The 16,953-nt window shown below is 40.3% G+C and overlaps 1 protein-coding gene across 1 annotated transcript in view; it reads left to right on the plus strand.

Moving 5' to 3' along the window:
- Window positions 1-16,953, plus strand: part of CDC20B (cell division cycle 20B) — a 133,649-nt gene that overhangs the window by 116,082 nt on the left and 614 nt on the right. Inside the window, exon 14 of the transcript XR_009491870.1 lies at window positions 16,639-16,756. The gene's annotated coding sequence lies outside the window, so the exon portion shown is untranslated. The remainder of the gene's footprint in view (window positions 1-16,638; window positions 16,757-16,953) is intronic.

Below are 16,953 nucleotides of genomic sequence, written 5' to 3' on the forward strand. Positions count from 1 at the left end.
TTTTGCCATCCATGTAGTACAGCCTGCATGAGTTTTGCTTGAGAAGAACTGTGGCTCTGGCCTTTTGTGACATGATATATGATCTTTCTCCCATCTATTTTCCACTCATCACTTTTTTTCTTCTATCCCATGCTCCTCCTTCAAGGAGCTACTTGTTCCCCACTTTCTGCCTCTGTGCCTTTATTCATGCTGTTAATTTTGCCTGTAACAACTTTTTCCTCTTATCTACCTGGAAAGCTCCTACTCATTCTTTAATCTAATTCAATAGCTTCTTCCTCTGTGGAACCTTCCCTGAACCTACTCCACCTTCATCTCTACCCCATTCCAATGAATTGACTTCTCCTGGGTCTCCTGTAGCACTTTGTATAGCACTATTATTATTATTATTTAATTTATTTATTTTAATTAGAGGTTAATTACTTTATTGAATGGTTTGCCTCCAAGTAGCATATTTTCTGGGCTCCAAAATCACAGCAGATGGTGATTGCAGCCATGAAATTAAAAGACACTTACTCCTCGAAAGGAAAGTTATGACCAACCTAGATAGCATATTCAAAAGCAGAGATATTACGTTGCCAACAAAGATCTGTCTAGTCAAGGCTATGGTTTTTCCAGTGGTCATGTATGGATGTGAGAGTTGGACTGTGAAGAAATCTGAGCGCCAAAGAATTAATGCTTTTGAACTGTGGTGTTGGAGAAGACTCTTGAGAGTCCCTTGGACTGCAAGGAGATCCAACCAGTCCATCCTAAAGGAGATCAGTCCTGGGTGTTCATTGGAAGAACGGATGCTGAAGCTGAAACTCCAATACTTGGGCCACCTCATGGGAAGAGCTGACTCATTGGAAAAGATTCTGATGCAGGGAGGGATTAGGGGTAGGAGGAGAAGGGGACGACAGAGGATGAGATGGCTGGATGGCATCACTGACTCAATGTACATGAGTTTGGGTAAACTCTGGGAGTTGGTGATGGACAGGGAGGCCTGGTGTCCTGAGATTCATGGGGATGCAAAGAGTCAGACATGACTGAGTGACTGAACTGAACCGAACTGAATTACTTTACAATATTGTAGTGGGTTTTGCCATACATTGACATGAATCAGCCATGCGTGTACATGTGTCCCCCATCCTGAACCCCCCTCTCACCTCCCTCCCCACCCCACCCCTCAGAGTTGTTCCAGTGCACTGGCTTTGAGTGCCCTATTTCATGCATTGAACTTGGACTGGTGTAGATCACTATTACTGTTGTTCAGTCACTCAGTCCTGTCTGACTCTTTGAGACTCACATGGACTGTGGCAAGCCAGGCTTCCCTATCCTTCACCATCTCCTGGAGCTTGCTCAAACTCACGTCTATTGAGTCAGTGATGCTATCCAACCATCTCATCTCTTCTGTCATCCCCTTCTCCTTCTGCCTTCAATCTTTCCCAGCATCAGGGTCTTTTCTAATGAGTCAGCTTCAGCATCAGTCCTTCCAATGAATATTAAGGGTTGATTTCCTTTAAGATTGGTTTGATCTCCTTGCAGTCCAAGGGACTCTTCTCTAACACCACAGTTCAAAAGTATCAATTCTTCAGTGCTCAGCCTTCTTTATGGTCCAACTCTTACATCCACATGTGACTACTGGAAAATAGTCTGCTTCATTTTATATTATGTCCTCCAGTGGACTGAGAAAATGTGATCTTGTTCTTCCTTTTAACTTCAGAGACTGATTCAGTGTTGAACATGTGGTAAGAATTCAATAAATTCTCATCGATCTAGCAAATAAATAGATGAGGATACGTGCAATGTCATAGTGATAAAATACTGCCTAACACATCAGTGTTAGAAAAAAGGAGTAAAAGGTGCAATGCCAGAATTCCACTTCTGGGAAGACATAGTAAACGTACTTTATCCTATTCCTTCTTGGATATTATATAAGAAACAAGCATAAGGAGACGCTGAAAGTTGGAGAGAAGAAGACAGACTGCTTAGGACCTGGAGATCCAAAGAACTCAGTGGTGAGTTCTTCAGGTTTTCTTTCTGCCCTTATTATCCCAGACTGGTAGCTGAGTGAGCTGGCAACCTGCAAACACCCATGTGTGCGGACAAAAGAAGGCCCCAACAAAAGCTTGCTCTCTCTAGTCAAAGGGCCAGGAAAGGAGCAGCCTAGAAAGATGGAAAGCTTGTGGAGGGGGAAGAAAACTACTCAAGTCAACCTCCACAAAAAAACTCTGGGTCCCTTGCCATGCCAGCAGAAACCAGGTGGGAATCTTAGACTTCTACCCAGTCTATAATAAGTTTTCTCAAGTTCCTCCTACCTGGAGTGGTGACAGAGAAAACTGAGTAGGGAGCTGGGACTTCATTCCCACTGAGAGGTAGTGAGTGGCCCGTGCCCATGAGGTGTCAGTAGAGGGCATGTGGGGATCAATAGTGAGCAGTCCTAACCCTCTAAGGCAGACACGTTTCAGTGGGGATCTCGTGGGAAGCCAGAACTGGCTCCCCAGCCCAGTGTAATGAAGGGGTCCCTTGCTCAGGCATCAGTGAAGCCTAAGTGGGAAATCTGGACTCCACCTCCACTTGCCAGGAATGAGGTGGCAGCCTTTCTTTTCTCACTGGAGCTGTGTCAGAGGAAGACAGCTAAAACTAAAGGTTAAACTCAGATTTGCTACCCAGGATCTTTTTGGTTTGCACCAAAGAGAGGTATTTCCTGTTAAAACCTTGGATTCATTTACTTACTCATGGAATGTTAATTGAATATCTACCATGTGTTAGGGTTAGTGCATGGCATTGAGGATAGAACTCAGAACAAGACAGACATGTGATCTCCGCCCACAAAGCACTTACATTCTGGTAGGGAACACAGACTTCACAGAAACAAATATATTACAGCATAATAAAATTAAGAAGCATTAATAATAGTATAATAAGAAAACCATATCATCATTAACTCTTTGGTGGTACTCCTTGTATACATGTACAATCACCCAGAAGCCAGACTCTTCTCTTTCACACTGGTTATCAACACTTCCAACCTCTTGATCAAAAACCATTCCAGAAAGCAAACACGAGATTCTCTGATTCACTGAGAGTATCTTTTTAAAAATGGATCCTCATGATAAATTAGCTAGGAGAAGTTTTTAAATTCATAGTTCATCAATAGATAAGAAGTCTTTGAATACATAAAATATTCACTAACCTATAGGATTTATACTTACCTCAGCAACATTTCCCAGTTTTCATTCATGAACTTAACTGGTATATTTATAGATTTTACACATGAATGATTGTGCTTTTTACTTAGCGAAAGTTTATTGAGCATTTACTATGTGTCAGACTCTGTACCAGGTTTTAGGGACATAAAGATGAAGACGATACAAAGTGTTGAGAATAGAGGCAGGGAGAATTTCTCCCTCAACTCTCTGTATGAATCTTACAAGAAAAAAAAAAAACAGAAAGAAGAGACATCCTACTTATTATGGAGTTATTTGGAATTGGAAAAGACTGGAAATAGTCCAAGCGTCCATCAGTAGAGGACTGATTGAATAAATATTGGTATATCTATACAATGGTGTACCATGTAGCTGTAAAAGAAATGAGGACTATCTCAGTATAATGCTAGGATGTAATCTTTGGAATACTGTGTTCACTTCAAGAAAAGCAAGGGGGATGAAATGTGCAAAGTATGCTATCATATAAAAATAGAAGGATAAATAAACAAGTTTTCATAAGAATATAGTATCTATTAGAAAGGAAAGGAATAAGACTGTGATCAAAGTTACACTTCTCTGAATATTCGTTTTGCAGATTTGACTTTGAAGCTATATAAATGTTCAATATAATTAAAAACAAAATTCAATTAAAAAAACAATTTCTAATAATTGAAAGCAATAAGAAACAAATATATTTGTGTATAAAGTTGGTTGCATAACCACACAAATAAAAACTCTTTTAACTGTCTGTATAATGCAGGATTTTGTCAGTGAATTCTTAGTGAGATATACCCTAGGAAAAAAAGCTCTGCAAAATAAACAAACAATTTCAGAACAAAGCCAAAAAACCCTTAAACTGTTTTTAGCAATGATATTTTTGGTGTATTGTCATTATATGTGTATTTTGTGAAATACAGATTATGTGTATATTTTGTGAAAGAACCAGTGAATGTCCTTTAGTATCGTTGAGAACTGAGATTTCAGAATAAGAAAAAGGAGCTATGAATCCAAGAATTTAAGTACATATCCTGTGTACCTAAGTTCACGTAGTAAGTACTGGTGTTAACTGGTTGTGTGTTTTAAAGCAAACATACAAATTCCCTTCTTATCTATGTCTACAGAAAAGGCCTAGAAATGATGACTGATCCACTAGCCAGGAGCACTCTAGTGAATTAATGGATCTAGACAATGGTTAATAACTGCTAACACCACAAGAAAGACAGGTACTTTTTGTTCCTAACAGAAATAAAAACTGAACCTCGATCTGATCAAGCCTCTAGATCTTATTACGAATTCACAGAAAACAGAATGGAGAGAGAGGACGTGCTAAATGACGCTGTGTGTGCTGAGTTGCTTCAGCTGTGCTTTACTCTTTGAGACCCTATGCACTGTAGCCCCCCAGGCTCCTCTGTCCATGGGGTTCTCCAGGCAAGAGTACTGGAGTGGGTTGCCAGTTTCTCCTCCAGGGGATCTTCTGTGGAGATGTAATAATCAAGAGACACTCTGGTAAGCTGTACCAGAAAAATGGCCCAGTTTCTTCAACAATTAAATTACAAGGGGAAAAAATAATGGCAGGAAAACTATATGTTTAAAGAGACCAGGTAGCGCTAGTGGAAAAGAACCTGCCTGCCAGTGCAGGAGATGTAAGGGACACTGGTTCTATCCCTGGGTCGGAAAGATCCCCTGGAGGAGAAAATGGCAACCCACTCCAGTATTCTTGCCCGGAGAATCCCATGGATTGAGGAGCCGGAGGGCTACAGTCCATGGGGTCACAAAGAGTTAGACATGACTGAAGCAACTTAGCAAAGAGACCAAAGAGGCATATTAATCAATTTCAATATATGAATGCTATTTGGATATTAACTTGACTAAGTTGCTTGCTTAAAAAACTAGACAATTGGTGACACTTGAATGTTGACTGGATGTAATTTGACATTAATGAATTAATGTTAAATTTTAAAATGTTCAAATTAAAAAGTTTTAAAAACCACAATAATAGCTATGCTTTTGAAGAGAGACCTTGTCTTCTGAAGATACATATGGCAATATTTATAGGTGGCAAGACATAGACAGGGATTTACTTCAAAATATTTCAGAGGTGGGGGAACTGAATGGGACAGATATGAAACAACATTTACCATAAACTGAGAATTGTTGAAGTCGGATGATGGATTCATGAGGACTCACTATAGCACTCTCTCTGCTTTTGCAAATGTGCAAAAATATTCATGCTAAAATGTTAATAACAAAAAAGAGACAACCTACTTAATACAAGGTTTACTTTCTGAGTTCATTAAGGCTTCGTCTGACCATGTTTAGGACCTGTCATCTGGTTCCCATTTCCTTAGATACTAACAAATATTATTATGAAAAGAAAAATGAATTTGCTGAGATACTTTTTCCGTGTGCTCCCCTAATGTAAGAGAAATCAGGGGCTGCCAAACCTGTGAAACTGAAACTGGGGTGAGGAGCCTAGTGTGGTTGCTGACTTGCTGTTTAGGGTTCTGCTTCTTCAATTTGGTCCCTGATACTGATACCCAACAGCCATCTGTGGCTGTGGCTTGGAAATGATGTGGCATCTGAAAGGGAGGGAACTCCAACAGTAGGCTTGTGTCAACTGCTCAATAAAGAAGAACCTAAAATATTGTCTCCATGTAGCATTAGTAATTGAGAAACGTTTCTGAAACTTGGGTCATGGGTTTTTAGGGTTCTTAGGAACCTTATAGCTTTTCTAGTCCAAATCATTTGTGGCAGATGAAAAAAAATGAAAGCCCAGAGAAATGAAGTGACTTGGTCAAGGTTGCAGAGCTCCTGGCAGAGCTGGGGTCAGAGCTCACGTTTTGCTGGTTTCCAGAGTTCTGTGCCCTTTCCTCCAGACTACATCTGGAGTGGGTGGTACCTTGATGTGTTTCTTCGGTCTTAGTGTGAATTCCATATGGTAAGTACCACTAATTCTCTGGAGTCATGTTCTATTGTTGCTGTTGTTTAGTTGCTCAGCCGTGTCTGACTCTTTTGCGACTCCATGAGATTGTAGATTGCCAGGCTCCTCTGTCCATGGGGTTTCCCAGGCAAGAATACTGGAGTAGGTTGCATTTCCTTCTCCAAGGGGTCTTCCCACCCAGAGATGGAACCTGTGTCTCCTGCATCGGCAGGCGGATTCCTTACCACTGAGCCACCTGGGAAGCACAATGTTTTACTACAATGTGGAATCCTCAGTTCTTCCAGCAATGTGTGTGTTGGTGGGGAGGGGAGTGCATGACTTTAAAATAGTTAACATGATTGGCTGAAGGAAACTTCTTAGGGGAAGTTGTGACTTGTGCTTGGTAGTGAAGAAAGCTGCATATCAGAGCGTGAGTTTGCTCGCCAGATTCTAGGAAGGAGTTTATACAATAAGTGGTCTCTGGTGTCAGATAATCTGAGACTGAATCTATGTTCTACTGCTTTCCACCTGTGTGACCTTATACAAATTATCAGTGTCTGTATAACATCTAAAAATGAGGATAATTATAGCATCTACATCATGGTGTCATTGTAAAAACTCACTGAATCAGTATAAGTGAACCTCTTAGACCAAGGCCTGGCACCGTTCAGTCTCTATTGGCTGTGACCTAAGACTGCATGCAAGTAGCAGTCACTGGGCATGACCAACAGGACTTAGGTAGAAGATCATTAGGCTTCCCTGGTGGCTCAGTGGGTGAAGAATCTGCCTGCAATGGTTCAATCTCAGCTCAACCTCTGGGTTGGGAAGAGCCCCTGGAGGATGGCATGGCAACCCACTTCAATATTCTTACCTGGAGATTCCCCATGGACAGAGGAGCCTTGTGGGCTACAGTCCTTGGAGTCTCAGAGTCGGACTCGACTGAATGACTAAGCACAGAACAGCATAGAAGATCATTAGGCACTTGGTAATTTCAAGTAGAGCCTGCTTGCTGAAACTACCTTGGAGTATGTTAACTATTTCTTAGGATATTAAAAGTCTTCTTCAATCTAGAGCTGATACAGTGCCTGAAAGTCTCAGCCCTGGTTAATGAAGTTAAAGACTGTTTTATGATTAATTGTTACCTAGAAGTAGTAAGTGTAATCATATAAGTCATCATACACCTCATTGTCAATTCACTCATCATCCAAGGGAGAGCGAGTCAGTTAGCCAAGGCTTTATGGTAGGAAGCACAGTCAAGAACAATATTGAGGAATGTCAACTAAAAAGATGCACAATGTGATGCTGCTGCTGCTGCTGCTGCTAAGTCGCTTGAGTTGTGTCCGACTCTGTGCAACCCCAGAGACGGCGGCCCACCAGGCTCCCCCGTCCCTGGGATTCTCCAGGCAAGAACACTGGAGTGGGTTGCCATTTCCTTCTCCAATGCAGGAAAGTGAAAAGTGAAAGGGAAGTCACTCAGTCGTGTCTGACTCTTAGCGACTGCATGGACTGCAGCCCACCAGGCTCCTCTGCCCATGGGGTTTTCCAGGCAAGAGTGCTGGAGTGGGGTGCCATTGCCTTCTCTGGCACAACGTGATAGTCGCTAGTTAAGTTTTATTTAGGGCAAAATGAAGACTGCAGCCTGGAAATAGCACCTCAGATAGCTCTGAGGAACTATTCCAAAGCAGCAGTAAGGGAAGGTCAATATATAAGATTCTGGTGAAGGAGGGGTTCAATGCAATCAAGTACTTACTTTATAAAAAGTTTTCTATTAGTCCTGAGGAGCTGATGTCACATGAAGGGATTTAGTGCTTTTCTAGGTATGAGGAGATGCAAGATTGGAACCATGAAATCAGTTCCTGAAAATATCTAACTATCTAAAAACCTGCTCCACCAGTTTCCCTGGAGCACAGAGTGCCTTACCTTCCACCCTGAATTCCCTTCAGGGAGTGTTGAAGGTTGGCAGCTGCAGCAGCACAGGCAGATGGCAAATGCCCTTGTGGTTGTTGTTCAGCCGCTGGCAAATGCTCTTGGTGAGTGACAATTTGTTGTTGACAAGAACCTGATGAACACCTCCAAGGCAGTTATAATAGACACTATTGGTGCCCATGTCCCCTGGCTGTCACTTCCGTATTCCCAGGGCTGCTTTCTCAGAAACCTTGAACCCTGTCTCAGGGTGCTTTATTCTGTAGCTCTGAAAGTATATTCAGCCCATGAGCAGGGAAGTCTGGAAGTGCAGGAACATTAATGACCCTGGAGTAACTCTCCAACATCTCCAATGACAGTGGGTGAGTTGGTGGCTAATACCCCAGCTTCCAGCCCCACATTTGGAATAACTCTGAGGTGTGTTCTGCACTGTCTCCCAGTTCCCCCATGGAATTGAGTTCCCTTGCCCATACTGGTAATCAGCACAAAAAAGTACCCTTTATTACCTGTTTATTCTCACTCCTCTACTATCCTGGTGGTTTCCTGGTGTGTCTCATAACTAGGTTACCTGCACACTGAAATTCTGGTATCAGTTTCAGTGTGTATGTATGGAGAGGTCTCCCTCACTGGTGGCTCAGATGGTAAGGAATCTGCTTGCAATGCAGGAGACCTGGGTTTGATCCCTGGGTTGGGAAGATCCCCTGGAGAAGGGAAGAGCTAGCCACTCCAGTATTCTGGCCTGGAGAATTCCATGAACAGAGGAGACTGGCAGCCTATAGTCCACGGAGTTGCAAAGAGTTGGACACGACTGAGCAACTTTCACTTTCTTTTTCACTTTTATGTCACCAAGAAATGCTCTGATACCAGCTGGGGTGTCCTACAATTTAACTCAATTCTGATGGTATCTGTCTATCAGAGAGAGCATCAGGTTCCACAGGTTAAGGGCTCAGTCCCATAAGACTGCCCTTGCTTTGGATGCGAATTGAAATTCCAGGCTGTTACTTGTGTTTTTGACTGACTTGCTATAAATCAGAAATTCCTATGACTCCCTTGATTAATATCTGAGAGTGGCTCTTGGATTCAGGAAACATGTTTACTCACTGAATTGTCGCTTTATTACAAAGAATACTAAAGGATACGAATTCACAGTCAGATGAAGAGATACAATAAGGCGAGGTTCCGAACAAAGAAGCTTCTGTTCCTGTGGAATTTGGGGCTGGTACAGTGGCATGTGGAAGGGCTCTATTTCACCAGCCTGGAAGCTCTTTGAACCACCTCCTTTCAGGTTTTTATGGAGGCTTCATTACACAAGCATGATTGATTAAATCATTGGCTATGGTGACTGATTCAAATTTCAACTCCTCTTACCTCTATAGAAATCAGGAGCCAGAACTGAAAGTCCCATGGTAGGTTCCCCTGAAAACCAGCTCCCAATCCTTAGGTACTTTCCAAAAGTCATCTCATCAGTCCTTAGGTACTTTCCAAAAGTCATCTTATTAATGTAAACTCCATTATGGAGGAAAGGTGCTTGTTATGAATAGTATGACAGACGCCCATTTTATCTTTGTGGCTCCCAAGCAATTTCAGGACCTGAAGTGAAAGTGAAAATCGCTCAGTAGTATCCAACTCGTTATGACCCCATGGACTTAACAGTCCATGGAATTCTCCGGGCCAGAATACTGGAATGGGTAGCCTTTCATTTCTCCAGGGGATCTTCCCAACCCAGGGATTGAACCCAGGTCTCCTGCACTGCAGGTGGATTCTTTACCAATTGAGCTATGAGGGAAGCCCCAGGACCTGAAGACAGGAGACCAAATATTGTAACAAAAGATGCTCCCATTGCTCTTATCACTAAGGGCATTCCAAGACTTTGGGGATCTGTGAGCCAGAAACCATGGAGAAGACCAAATAGATATTAGAAATATACTTTGGTTATGTGAGTGACCAAATATATATTTTTTATACATCATGATACCTCACATTCAAATCTGTACCTAAGGATCTGCTTTGGGGGAAGTCCAGAGCAGGATTGCAGCCTTCCAGCATTTGGCTGGGGCTCCCCATGCCTCTTGTTCCTTCTGCCTCTCCCCATTCTCCTCATCTGCAACCACAATTTCAACCCCAAAATTTAAGGGCTGTTTTTTCTTTTATTTAATTTTGGCTGTGCTGGGTCTCCGTTGCTGCCTGTGGGCTTTCTCTAGCTGCCGTGAGTGAGGGCTACTCTCTAGCTGTGGTGTGGTGCGTTCTCATTATGGCCCTCTTGTTGCAGAGCACAGCCTCTAGGGCACACCAGCTTCAGTAGCTGTGACACAGGGGCTTAGTTGCTCTGTGGCACGTGGGATCTTAGTTTTGAAAACCATGTTCCCTGTAGGCAGCTTCTTAACCACTGAAGCACCAGGGAAGTCCCAGGGACTATTTTTCTGAGGTAGCTACTAGTATTTCTATGGAAATCTCCCTGGGGTAGGTAAGGAATAGGTATTCAGAATTAACAGTATCACAGAATCCTCCTGAAATAAGCAAGCCACATTGACACTTGGGAAAGGGGAAAAGTCAAAATAAACCATTTCTCTGTGGAACTCAGGAATTCAACCTTCTTGACAACCAATTCCTAAATAAAATCAGGAAATTCAAATTTGGGCTGGAAGCAAGTTGTCTGACATCTCTTGCATCAATACCACCATTAACAAAATTTGCAAGTTGTATCCATTCTGATACAATTTTAATAATATAGTATTTTAATAATTACATCAAGTTCATCAGGCTCCTTTGAAAGTATAATTTTATACAGATTTGGAAAATATTACATTTCTAAATCTTTTATGCAACGAACTGACAAGAACAAGCATCTTATTAAAATTAATGAAATGATTTACTCCTTTAAAGTTCAATATTGCCAAAAGCTGAGTAGTATTTAGACAATGATGACAAGGCCAAAACAAGTAACTGTGAAAGTAATCTCTTTCAGACCAGGCATACTAAGTGCCTTTGCAACATTTTTTTTCCTTCCTACAAAGTAATGACAAAACTTACCAAGTCTAATATAAAGTTTGGCTCATTGAAATTTTAATTAGGTAATAATATTCAATGTTTATATAGTTTTTTTTTTACCATAGTGCTCCAAGAATTATCAAATAATAATTGAACTTTCTAAGTCACCTACTTCACTGCCTCTTACCCCTCACCTTTATGAAGAATTTTTAAAAATAACTTCAAGCATATGATAATTATATTGTTAATTATAATTAACAATAATTATATAATTGTTAATTATAACAATAATTGTTAAAAGGTTCTAAAAGTAGAGTTTTATCAATTTGTCATTCATTTTTTCAATCATTCACCATTACAATAAAATTTTCCATTTATCCATCCATTCATCCACACACTCACCCATATACTTACAAATTTTTATTAAGCAACCACCACATGCGAGGTCTTATGGTAAATTCTGGCTCTACAGTGGTGATCAAAACAGTTATGGGTCCCAGCTCTCATGGAGCTAGGAGTATAGTCAATTCTACAGCATAAATTCTAATAAGATTTATGTGCTTATACTGTTTTCATCCAAAATAATTTTTGAAATATGCTTTTCCTAATTAAGATTTGGATAGTTAATTTCAGATATAATACTTTTAGTTGCACACATCTAGAGATAAGATTTGAAAAGAGAATGGAGGCCTTGTCTGAACACAGCTGAGTTCAGCAAACACAAACCTGTATTCTGTGCAGGTTAATGTGGTTAGATCACATTATGAGGTGTGCCAGTGTGGCAAAGCAAGGCAGTGGCTCATGGAAACCAATATATTAGCTCACTTCTGTTTTAATGTTGTTCTGTTAAGTTTTTTTTTAAAAAAATAATTAAGAGAACAGAGGTTACGTGCAAGGCTAAAATTTATGATGCTTCCATCTTAAGAATTCCTATGACAACTTGGGGTTCGAAAATTTTTCTTCCCTTCCTTGGTCATTGACGCTTCTAAAAGGGCAGATAAATAATCATTCCTGACTCATAGAGCAAGCTGAATCATCTCTAGCTGAGAGAAATGTACCATTTCCTCCGGAGATGTGTTTGCTCACATGGCTTAGTCGTAGATATCTCTATGCTGGGTTAGGTCCTGAGAGAGTTGAGTTCTCACAAAGAGCAAATGAGTTCACCTTTATTTTCAATGACATGATTTTTACCACAGCAATTGCTGTAGCCTTTTTTTTTTTTGTCTAGTCAGAGGTGGGAGTACAAAACTGGTGATTTAGATATTTCCTTCCCTCTACCTTGGGAAATCGTTGACAAACTGCTAGTGAATCAGGCCTCATCTGTACTGGACAAGAGTGTTAAGAGGAAATCGTCCTGCAGGAATTCTGAATGACTCACACTTGACTGAGCTTTCTTTAGAACAATTTTTGTATTACAGGTGTTTTATATTGATACATGTTGCCATTATGACTACTCTATGCAAATCACTTGTATAATAATTTTTGGAACATAGCATATTTATTTGCATGTTCACGTTAGCTTGTTAGACCCTGAGTTCCTACATGGCAGGAATTGTCTTTTCTTCTTGGTATTTCCAGGGATTAGCACATTGCTCAGTTAATAGTGAAAGTCGCTCAGACGTGTCTGACTCTTTGCGAGTCCATGGACTATACAGTCCATGGAATTCTCCAAGCCAGAATACTGGAGTGGGTAGCCTATCCCTCCTCCAGGGGATCTTCCTGACCCAGGAATCGAACTGGGTTCTCCTGCATTGCAGGCGGATTCTTTACCAAATGATCTATCAGGGTAGCCCGCTCAGTTAATAGAGATGCTTGATAAGTGTTTGTTGTGTGAATGAATGAATCTCTCTGAATGCTCAATAGTGAGGACTCAGAAGTGTATTTGGATCGGTTATTAACGTGGCCACTCTGCACTGTTGGCTGGTATGACTACATGTGAGCCTGCTTACGTTTTCTACAACATGGCTAATATTCATGGTATTACTATATCCAGTGTTCTTCCCGTGGAGTTGCTCTTGTAGTTCGGATGGAAAAGCTGCTATATTATTTCAAATGGTTGTGAAATAATAAAATAAATAATAATCTCAAATGTCAGAGAAAATTATTTTCATCGCACTTAAAAAGCAATTCTACAAGATCTACTTACAAAATATACACAAAAGGAGAAAATAGTGTTACAGATTGAGTACCATGTATTATTTTTATAGTAGGAACAAGAATGTTTGCCATGCAGCAGTATGTGGTTAAGATAAAAATATCTTTTCAAATAAGTCAGGGCATTTTTTTTTCCATGTTAAGCCACAGGATGAAACAACAAGAAGGAAGTGATTTATTGATTATAACATTTAAAAGTTACTTTTCTGAATCAATTCTTATTTTAATAGGGCTAAAATCATTAGGAAGTTTTGAGGATATGGGCATAAGGGCATAAAGACACATGCTTGTCACTGTTTGGAGCATATACCAGGGACAGAAATGTTAGATTTCTGATTTTATCTATTAGGATTGGTCAAGGATGTATAATGGACTTCCGCGGTGGCTCAGTGGCAAAGAATCTGCCTGCCAATGCAGAAGACACAGGAGATATGAGTTTGATCTCTGGGTCAGGAAGATCCCCTGAATGAGAAAATGGCAACCCACTCCAGTATTCTTGCCTGGGAAATCCCATGGACAGAAGAGACTGGCGGGCTATAGTCCATGGGGTCACAAAGAGTTGGACAAGACTGAGCACGCACGCATAAAGATGTATGTAAGAGAAAGTTCCAAATAATAGTGGATTAATATAAATGTTGTTTTCTTTCATGTAAAGGAAGTTCTCAGGTAAAGAGTACAGGAATGGTACAGAGGCTCCTCTCTGTTCCGCTGTCACCAACACTTGGTCTCTATTCAAGTTTGCCACATGGTACCAGGATTTTTGCTGGAGTTCTAGTCATCACATTTACAATCCCGGCAGTAGGAAGGAGGAAGGGGAAAAGGACACTCCTTCCTGCTGATTCAGCTTTCTTTAAAGGAACTTCCTGACTAAAAGTTTATTAGTTTTGCTTATCCTTTCAAAGAAACAGGTTCTTGGGTTCAAATGTTGTTTGGGATTTTTCTTGTTTCCTGAGGTAAGCTTGTATCAGTATAAACTTCCTGCTTAGAACTGCTTTTGTTGAGTCCCATAAGTTTTGGATGAAAAAGCTTAGGAAACAAAAAACAAAAGGAAAAGACAACCTATGAAATGGGAGAAAATATTTGCAAATGATGCTACTGGCAAGGGAGTAATTTCTAAAATATACAATCAGCTCATACAGCTTAATGTAAAAAAAAATCAAAAAATGGGCAGAAAACATAAACAGACATTTCTCCAAAGAAGATATACAGATGGCCAACAGGCACATGATGCTCAACACTGCTAATTATTAGAGAATGCAAATCAAAACTGCAATGAGGTATTACCTCACACCAGTCAGAATGTCCATCATTAAAAAGTCTATAATTAATAACTGCTAGAGAAAGTATACAGAAAAAGGAACCCTACTACACTATTGGTGGGAGTGTAAATTGGTGCAGCCTCTTTGAAGAACTCTTCCTCAAAAAATGAGAGTTACCGTATGACCGAGCAATTCTACTCCTGGGCACATATCCAGAAAAGACAATAATTCTAATTTGAAAGGTATCTGAACCTCGGCTTTCATAGCAGCACTATTTACAGTAGCCAAGACATGGATGCAACCTAAGCGTTCATTGACAGTTAAATGGATAAAGAGGATGGGTATATATATATGTCATGGCATGTTACTTGGTCATAAGAAAGAATGAAATAATGCCATTTGCAGCAACATGGATGGACCTAGAGATTATCGTATTAAGTGAAATAAGTCAGAAAAAGGAAGACAAATATCATATGACATCATTTATATGTGAAACCTAAAGGAAATGACACAAATGAACTCATTTACAAACCAGACATAGACTCACAGACAGAGAAAGCAGACATATGGTTATCAAAGAGAAAAGGAGCTTGAGATTAACACACACACACTACTACACATAAAATAAGTAAGCAACTAGAACCTATCGTATAACATAGGGACCTATATTCGATGTCTTATAACAACCTATAATGGTCAAGAGTCTGAAAAAGAAGTTCTATGTGCGTTTGTGTGTGTATGTATAACTCAATCACTTTGCTGTACACTTGAAACTAACACACATTGTAAATCAACAATAATTTAAATTAAAAAAATTAATAGAAAAAAATAAAGTAACTTTCTGGAAGCTCTCAGCCAATGATTTTTACTTACATCTCCTGGACCATTACTAACAGTGAGACAGCCTGGAAAAGACCATCTTTTAGCTATGTACATTTGTGACTCCAAATAAAATTTGAGGTGTGTTACCAGGGAATAAGGAGATGGCTGTTGAGTAGCAAATCAGCAGGCCCTACTACTGAAGAAACCAGATAAAACACAGGTAAAAAAAGCCATAACACTTTCTGGGGGTTATTGGATGATCAGAGTACCAATGGGAATGTGTATGTAGAGATACTCCAAATGTGAGTATCTGTGGCCAGAGCAGGGATGGCCTGAGTACTCTTTGAGGGAAAGGCAGGCTGTAGATCTGTTGAAACGTCTCATGGGGTAGTTAAAATTCATTATGTTGGCAAATTTATCAAGATTCAGGGTTGATCTTCATTACTGTAGGGATTGAAACTTGATTTTTTTTTTAAAGTACACTGAAAGTAGATATGAGTCTTAAAGAGAAATTCAAATACCCTTAACTTAAAGGTAAAAAAAAAACAATCATAGATGTAGGAAAACAAAGTGTTTATTATTATTTTGCAATAAGAAATAACTGTCTCAGGGAGCAAAATGCTCACAGAAGTTTGCTTGGTGAGCATGGAATTAGAAAAAGACCAGGTAAATCATCTGAATGCCTAGTGGAATTAGGCTAAAGACAGGATTGGCTTGCTGTGGGATCAGAAGGCAGGTGTAAGGACTCATCTCCCTGTCTTCCCTGTATCCCCAGACGTCCTCCTCTCCTGATTGGGACGTTCTTGAGAGATGTTCACTTTCAAGCTGATTACAGCCTATCTTGTAGACTTGTGAACCTCACTGTCTCTTCAGAGTGATTTGTGTATTTCCACTCTACCCCAGTACGTATGGAGTTTACAATTTTAATTCTGTTAAAATTTAACTCTCAGAGGGCAATTTAATTCTACTTCTAAGTTCTCAGGAGATGCCTCAGTAAAGCCCCATATGCTGCCTCTAATAGGCTGTTACATAGACATTTTCTGTTAAAGCTGGAAAATGAACATAACCCTCTTGTGGAGGATAAAAGGTGATGAGGAGGGTATGTCAGTCTAGAGTTGACTGGTATGACTCAGCAAAAAGACTGAAACAGTTAACAGGAAGTCAACGTGTGAAAACCTGAAAACAGGGCTGAATCTTGACCACTATTCTAGGAACACAACTGTTGAGCCAGAATGACTTGGTACTCAAAGAACTCATAAGACAACGCCTAGGTAGCTTTCACGTGTGTCTCAGTGATCTTGTGGAACTGTAAGCTTTTTGAGAGATGTGAGTATGTTGCCCTCGGACGGTCTGTTTTCTCCCTCATCACATGTGTGTCCTTTCCCAGATGGAGAGCTTTGTCAAAGAGGAAGAGGGGCCTGACGGACTGAGAGCAGCTGTCCTTTAATGAGATAACTTTCTGAAACAATCAAGCTCTGAAGTACTGTTCTTCTGATTATTTCAGGGTGAGCTGGAATTTATTTTGTGCAAAAACTGTGAGAGAGACTAACTCTGCTCCCTAGTCCTATGTCGGTTTAATTGCTCACCTGCATTGATATTGATTATATTTGGACCTAATTGTTTTCAGTGCTGTCACTTTTTATTAAAACTGGATAGACATAAAATAAAGCATGATGCATTTTCCTGTGTCTGTGAGGAATGC

Source organism: Bos taurus, chromosome 20, assembly GCF_002263795.3.
Source record: "Bos taurus isolate L1 Dominette 01449 registration number 42190680 breed Hereford chromosome 20, ARS-UCD2.0, whole genome shotgun sequence".
NCBI classification, from domain to species: Eukaryota; Metazoa; Chordata; class Mammalia; order Artiodactyla; family Bovidae; genus Bos; species Bos taurus.